The sequence below is a fragment of the Hordeum vulgare genome, chromosome 2H (genome assembly GCF_904849725.1).
Source record: "Hordeum vulgare subsp. vulgare chromosome 2H, MorexV3_pseudomolecules_assembly, whole genome shotgun sequence".
Classification (NCBI taxonomy): domain Eukaryota; kingdom Viridiplantae; phylum Streptophyta; class Magnoliopsida; order Poales; family Poaceae; genus Hordeum; species Hordeum vulgare.
The window spans coordinates 36,411,112-36,418,526 of record NC_058519.1 but is presented as its reverse complement, the minus strand read 5'-3'; positions in this window follow the sequence as shown (position 1 = coordinate 36,418,526).

Here is a 7,415-nt window from a genome sequence, read left to right as displayed (position 1 = left end):
CGAGATACCTCTCCGTCACACGGAGTGACAAATCCCAGTCTTGATCCATACTAACTCAACTAACACCTTCGGAGATACCTGTAGAGCATCTTTATAGTCACCCAGTTACGTTGCGACGTTTGATACACACAAAGCATTCCTCCGGTGTCAGTGAGTTATATGATCTCATGGTCATAGGAATAAATACTTGACACGCAGAAAACAGTAGCAACAAAATGACACGATCAACATGCTACGTCTATTAGTTTGGGTCTAGTCCATCACGTGATTCTCCCAATGACGTGATCCAGTTATCAAGCAACAACACCTTGTTCATAATCAAAAGACACTGACTATCATTGATCAACTGGCTAGCCAACTAGAGGCATGCTAGGGACGGTGTTTTGTCTATGTATCCACACATGTAAATGAGTCTTCATTCAATACAATTATAGCATGGATAATAAACTATTATCTTGATACAGGAATTATAATAATAACTATATATTTATTATTGCCTCTAGGGCATAATTCCAACAGGCTGCCCCCCCGGTGAACACCCGGAACCCATTCGTCATTCCCGGTACATTCCCGGTAACTCCGAAAACCTTCTGGTAATCAAATGAGGTCATCCTATATATCAATCTTCGTTTCCGGACCATTCGGGAAACCCTCGTGACGTCCGTGATCTCATCCGGGACTCCGAACAACATTCGGTAACCAACCGTATAACTCAAATACGCATAAAACAACGTCGGACCTTAAGTGTGCAGACCCTGCGGGTTCGAGAACTATGTAAACATGGCCCGAGTGACTCCTCGGTCAATATCCAATAGCGGGACCTGGATGCCCATATTGGATCCCACATATTCTACGAAGATCTTATCGTTGGAACCTCAGTGCCAGGGATTCATATAATCCCGTATGTCATTCCCTTTGTCCTTCGGTATGTTACTTTCCCGAGATTCGATCGTCAGTATCCGCATACCTATTTCAATCTCGTTTACCGGCAAGTCTCTTTACTTGTTATGTAATACAAGATCCCGCAACTTACACTAAGTTACATTGCTTGCAAGGCTTGTGTGTGATGTTGTATTACCGAGTGGGCCCCAAGATACCTCTCCGTCATACGGAGTGACAAATCCCAGTCTCGATCCATACTAACTCAACGAACACCTTCGGAGATACCTGTAGAGCATCTTTATAGTCACCCAGTTACGTTGCGACGTTTGATACACACAAAGCATTCCTCCGGTGTCAGTGAGTTATATGATCTCATGGTCATAGGAACAAATACTTGACACGCAGAAAACAGTAGCAACAAAATGACACGATCTACATGCTACGTCTATTAGTTTGGGTCTAGTCCATCACATGATTCTCCTAATGACGTGATCCAGTTATCAAGCAACAACACCTTTTACATAGTCAGAAGACCCTGACTATCTTTGATCAACTGGCTAGCCAACTAGAGGCTTGCTAGGGACAGTGTTTTGTCTATGTATCCACACATGTATATAAGTCTTCATTCAATACAATTATAGCATGGATAATAAATGATTATCTTGATACAGGAATTATAATAATAACTATATTTATTATTGCCTCTAGGGCATAATTCCAACAGCAATACCGTTCGTGCTCACTTTTATTATTAGTTACCTTGCTGTTTCTATAATTTCAGATTACAAAAACCTATATCTACTATCTATATTGCACTTGTATCACCATCTCTTCACCAAACTAGTGCACCTATACAACTTATCATTCTATTGGGTGTGTTGGGACACAAGAGACTCTTTGTTATTTGGTCGCAGGGTTGCTTGAGAGAGACCATCTTCATCCTACGCCTCCCACATATTGATAAACCTTAGGTCACCCACTTGAGGGAAAATTGCTACTGTCCTAGAAACCTCTGCACTTGAAGGCCCAACAACGTCTACAAGGAGAAGGTTGCGTAGTAGACATCACAGAACGCCAATTTCATAACCAACAGTAAGGTCTTCCATGCTAAAGAACGTCCCAGTGCAATGCCCTTCCTTACGAATCCCCTTCCATACGAATCACCTCGAATTTTCCAAACCAAGGGAAGATTATACATTCTATGTACTCAAAGCAAGAGTTGCCTTTTGTAATCTTTGGAGGGCAGAAGGCTTTCTTCATTTTAGCGCTGACGTACTCCTCGTAGTCTTCCATGAAGATGGCCCATGTGGGATCATTTCATCGGACCCATATATAACATAGCGATAATACTACATTTACATAATAGACTAACGAAAACTTACATTTACTTCATCACCAAACCTCCCCCCTTGATTTTCCACGGGGTGGACCCCTTCCTCCCCAATCCCTTCAGCCCCAACTCTCCATGTTTCCTTTTACGCATAAATTGTAAGTAATCTTACGGAATTCTAGCAAAGCCATAGCATAGGGACTTAGAAGGGAGCTCCTAGTCACCATTTTAAACGCCGGCTAGACAGTCAGCGCTGGTGTGCATTCCAGAGGGCCACGACCCACTATCATACCACCTTGGGTGACCGCGTCGCCCGCTCGCAGCTTCGCTCGTTAGTTTTTTCCTTTTTATTTTCTAAGAAAAGCTAAATTTTCTCTATTTTTTCTTCACCTGGTCTCCAACAAAAAATAACAGTAGGTCTAATTTTGAAAAAAATCATGAAATTTACAATATTTACTAATTTCAAAAAATAGTTGTCCTTTTTTTTAAAACCACTCTTCGATTTAGAAAATAAAATCATCAAATGTTAAAAACTTTCATCAATTTGGAAAATAGTTCATAAATTGAAAGAAGATTCATTGGTTTTGCAAATATATCATGAAAATTGAAAAATGTTGATGGAATTTGAAAAAATCATCAAATTTAAAAAAAGTCATCATTTTGAAAAAAAAGATCACCAATTTTGGAAAACGTTCATCGATTGTAGAATAAAAGTTCATTCGACGAAAAAAGTTCATCATTTTTTAAAAAAGTTCATCAATTTTAAAAAAGATGCTCACAAATATGGAAAACGGTTCACAAATTTGAATATAAGTTCATGGATTTTGGAAAAATGGAAATTCTTTGATTTAGAAGTAAAAGTTCATGGATATTAAAAGAATCCGAGCATATAAGAAAAAAAGGAATAAAAAAGAAAGAAAAAACGAACCGAATAAAAACATTTAGAAGGAACCCACGAACTGAACAAAGAAATAAAAGGAGAGAAAAAACAAGTGTGTCACAATGGGTGGGATAGTCGAGTGGTTAGTATGATTCCCTTCGTACGCAAAGGTTTTGAGTTTGAATCCAGTAGTTTGTTTTAGGGGATCAAATCTAGTAGCTTGAAACCCATTTTTTAGAGGATCAAACCTATATGGGTAAGAGTGTCTTCAGCGCCAGCTAACAAAACACACGTTAACAAGCGTTGAAGTCGTCGAATAGGAATTTCCGACTTAGCAAGTGCTGATGACTTCGCCTCTTTCCTGAGGGGAATCCTAATTGGAGCGCGCCGTTGCTAGTTAGCGACCGCTCACATACCCCCTCAGGCGCGCGTTTTTGTATGGGACGGCCCATTTTCAGGTTTACACCTTAAAAATAATCTTCTCGTCTTTTTACCTTTTATTTTATTATTTCTTAAGTTTTATTTTTTGTTCTATTTTATTTTCTGTTTTTTGTTTTATTTATTGTTTTCTCAATTTTCGAAACTTGCCAGGCCAAAACGTCTAGATCTTCTGGTAGTTTTATATTTTGGTCTCTCAGTGAAAATGTTGGTTTTCAGTTTATATTCTGATGCTCACCTCTACCTGTGCTGAGGCTGGCTAGGTTTTATTTTGTTTCAACTGTGTTGGATTCTACTGGTGGGTGGGTGTTTTGGTTGTAAGAATAGTTGGCCTCGTTAGTAAAACTAGCAAAAGGACCCGTGCGTTGCAACGGGAGAAAAACAATTATAATCTCTAATGCTGCTGATCATATTATGTCTTTAAAATTTTAGGACATTTCTTGAGATGTATGAACATTTTTTGAATTAGCAAACATTTTTTTCAATTACACTCAAAAAATAACACACAAACTTTTTTTCAAAATCATGGACTTTTATTGTTTTCACCAATATTGTTCTCAAATTTATGAACATTTTTCTGAATATGCGAATATTTTTACAAAAATCGTCAGCATTTTTTGAATTCACAAACATTTCATATTTTCTTCAAACTTTTATTTCAAAATTCTCAGTTTTATAAATTGCAAAAGTTTTTCAAAGTTCTAAATTATTTAAACTAAAAAATGGAACAGAAAAATGAAAATAAAAAATGAGACTCAAAACAGAGGCATGAACCGTTTTAAAGATTTTTACACGGACTTTTGTTTAAAATCGTTGACTTTTTTATTTTATGGACATTTTCTCAAAGTTTAAACATTTTTTTATATGCAAACATTTTTCAAAACTCCTGAGTAGTTTTTGAATTTAAAAAAAATATGTTTTTTTGAATATTTTATTTCAAAATTCTCAGTTTCTTAAAATTGAGAAAAGTTGTTTGAAGTTCTAAATTATTTAAAGTAGAAAACAAAACGGAACTGAAAAGAAACATAAAAAAAACTAAACTAAAAAAACAGGCGCCCACGCATGGGCCGGCCCAAACAGGTGTGCTGCATCTTTTTTCAACACCCAGAGCGTAATATAGGAGGTGCTTACATGGACTGGCCCAGTCTGGACATTTTCCTGTTTGAAACGTTTTTTATGACTTATAGGTGGCATTGGTGGGTAATTTTAGTCAACTTTAAGGGTAATTTGGATGACGTACGGAAGAAGCAATATTTGCTTTATTAGTAGATAAGATAAGATAAGATTGGGTGAGAAAAAAAACTTTTATTCAAAAACAAATTCCTAAAAAAATTAATGAACAAAATTTTGAAATCATGTACGATTTCGGAATTTGAGAACATGTTTTAGAAATTCGTTAACAGTCGCTTAAATCAGGATTTTTTTGAACTCATTAATATTTTGTAAATGCACGAACAATTTTTTGAAATTGTGTACATATTTTAAATTTGTGATCTTTTTTTCCAAATTCATGAACATTCTCTTAAACTATGCACTTTGGATTGCCAAACTTTTCGTATGAAATCATGAACATTTGTTTGACAAATTTTACAACTTCCTTCAAATTTAAAACTTTTTGATATCCCGAAATTTTGAAGAAAACAAAAGGAAAAAAAATAGGGGCCGTCCTGGCCCGCACATGGGCCGGCCTAGAAGGGCTTAAGGCGGGGGTGAAAAGGAAAACTTGTCTCGTCCCTGAAAAGCAAAACTAATAAAAGCCTTAATTCAGTCGTTCATTTTAAACAATTAAATAAGTATTAATTGATAAATAACTGATTAATCAAATAAATTTTTGAACAGGACGAAATTCTATTTAAACTGATCGTGTGTGCGCACGAACAATTCGGTATTTTTATCTTTCAATTGACTGGTTATTCCTAGTACTACTCTACAAGAGGAATTGCTAATTTCCTACAATCCGAAAATGCAACGCCGGTATAGCCGGTCACCACCTAGCTAATAGTCCAGGCTATTTTTTTAGTTGCATGATAATATGTTTCTCATTCATATCATCAAGATGAAACTACACATAACGTAAAGACTGGTAAGATAAAACTAAAAATATAAAAACACATCGTTAAGCTTGACACGAACTTCCGTCACGTACCACCATAACAGACATAAAAAAAATGACGAACCACCTCCTCATCCGAGCACGACGCGGCTCCATTGCTGATATGCAACTTTGCGGATCTTCAAGATGGCTCACTAAAGATGGAGCCATTTTCGTTGAACGAATCAGACAGGGACAATACCTCGGACACGCCATCGAACTTCAGATCTGGCACTCCACCACGACTAAGACGCCGAAGGGGGAGACCATACCTGCCATCTATCAACCACGAACCTAGCACTTGTTTCGTCTTTCAGATGTCGTCGATGCAGACCACAATATACATCCACTCCTGGATTACCTCCCAAACTCCGCACCGACGCTAGAGCAGGCGTCGTCGCAATGGCGGAGCTCGAGGATACAAGTCCACCACAACGATGCAGTCGCCTCCACGATATCCCCACTTGAACAGACTAGTTCCCAAAGCCATCACCGACCATAGAGACGATCACCTCGCTCGAGAAGGATCCGAAGCTTCTTTATTCAGCATCATCGCCGCCGCTGCCAAAGTCTTGATGTCGGATGATCCAAAAACCAAAGTTAGTAGACCCTAAAATCTAAAGCAGAAACGATCCGCACACACGGGTCCGGCGACTTCCCTCACAACCGACGACCAAAAGGTCGACGGTGAAGGAGAGCCGTCGGGAAACGGCGCCGGAAAATTGGCTCTCTTGACGACGGCTAGGGTTTCTCGCTGCTAGCCAAACCCGCCCCAGCCTAGGCTATATATGTATGTCGTATATCAACGGAAAAGTCACATATAAAGTACAACTAGAGTGCACAGCGTGTATCTTACAAAACTCAAGCAGAAAAAACGAAAGATCCAATTAATCTACTAGCTAGGTGACGTTGGGACAAATAACATAACAACACCCAAAAGAAAAGAAAGAGAAAACAATGCCATCATCGATAAATCAATGAAAACAACAATGACACACAACCGCTGCATCCCCTCCGGAGTATTCCCACCACGGTCCTAGCAATCTGATTCACCGCGTACCAAGCAGCACCTCCAAGAAGGATAGTGACGACGACAACACTGCTGCCCGAACATGTCCTAGGGTGTCCTCTGGTATGCTCCGAGGAATGGGGAAGAGGTACACCCAACACCCTTTAGAAAGGAAGGATGGCACTTTCAAGTGTCACCGTGTCTTTGTTTAAATGACAAGGATTTCTCCCGACCCCAAAATACCACCTCCCGGATAATCAGAGGCGATCCACCAAGCATGCTATCCACCAACGTACACCACCACGGTCTTGCAGTCACCATCGTCATCTCACCATGGCCAATGTAGCAAGGCCGGCCAGCTTGCGGCGAACAACCGTAGACAAGGTACGACAGGATGACAACCACGCAGAAGGGAACCACCTCCACCGTCAAAGACGACAGGCGTCCGAACGCGATGATAGGAGCACACCAAGCCATTGGAACCGGATGGCGGCAGAAGCGCAACCATCTGGGGGACGTCCTCCACCACCATCGACGGGTGCTAACCGTACATGGCATAAGGGACACACCAGGCCAAACAGGCCTGGCCGGGCCCCGGGGCTCGTAAAGTCCCCGCCACCGTGCTACTCCACATAGGACGCCGCCACCGTTACCCTCTAGATCAGCCCAAAAGCTCAATCGGACACAAACATGCCCGTGAAACTTCTATTGCCACACTACATCGATGTGGCGCGTACACTGTCATCTCCATCGTGAGTCGTGCAACAGGCTAACCAGAGGCAAC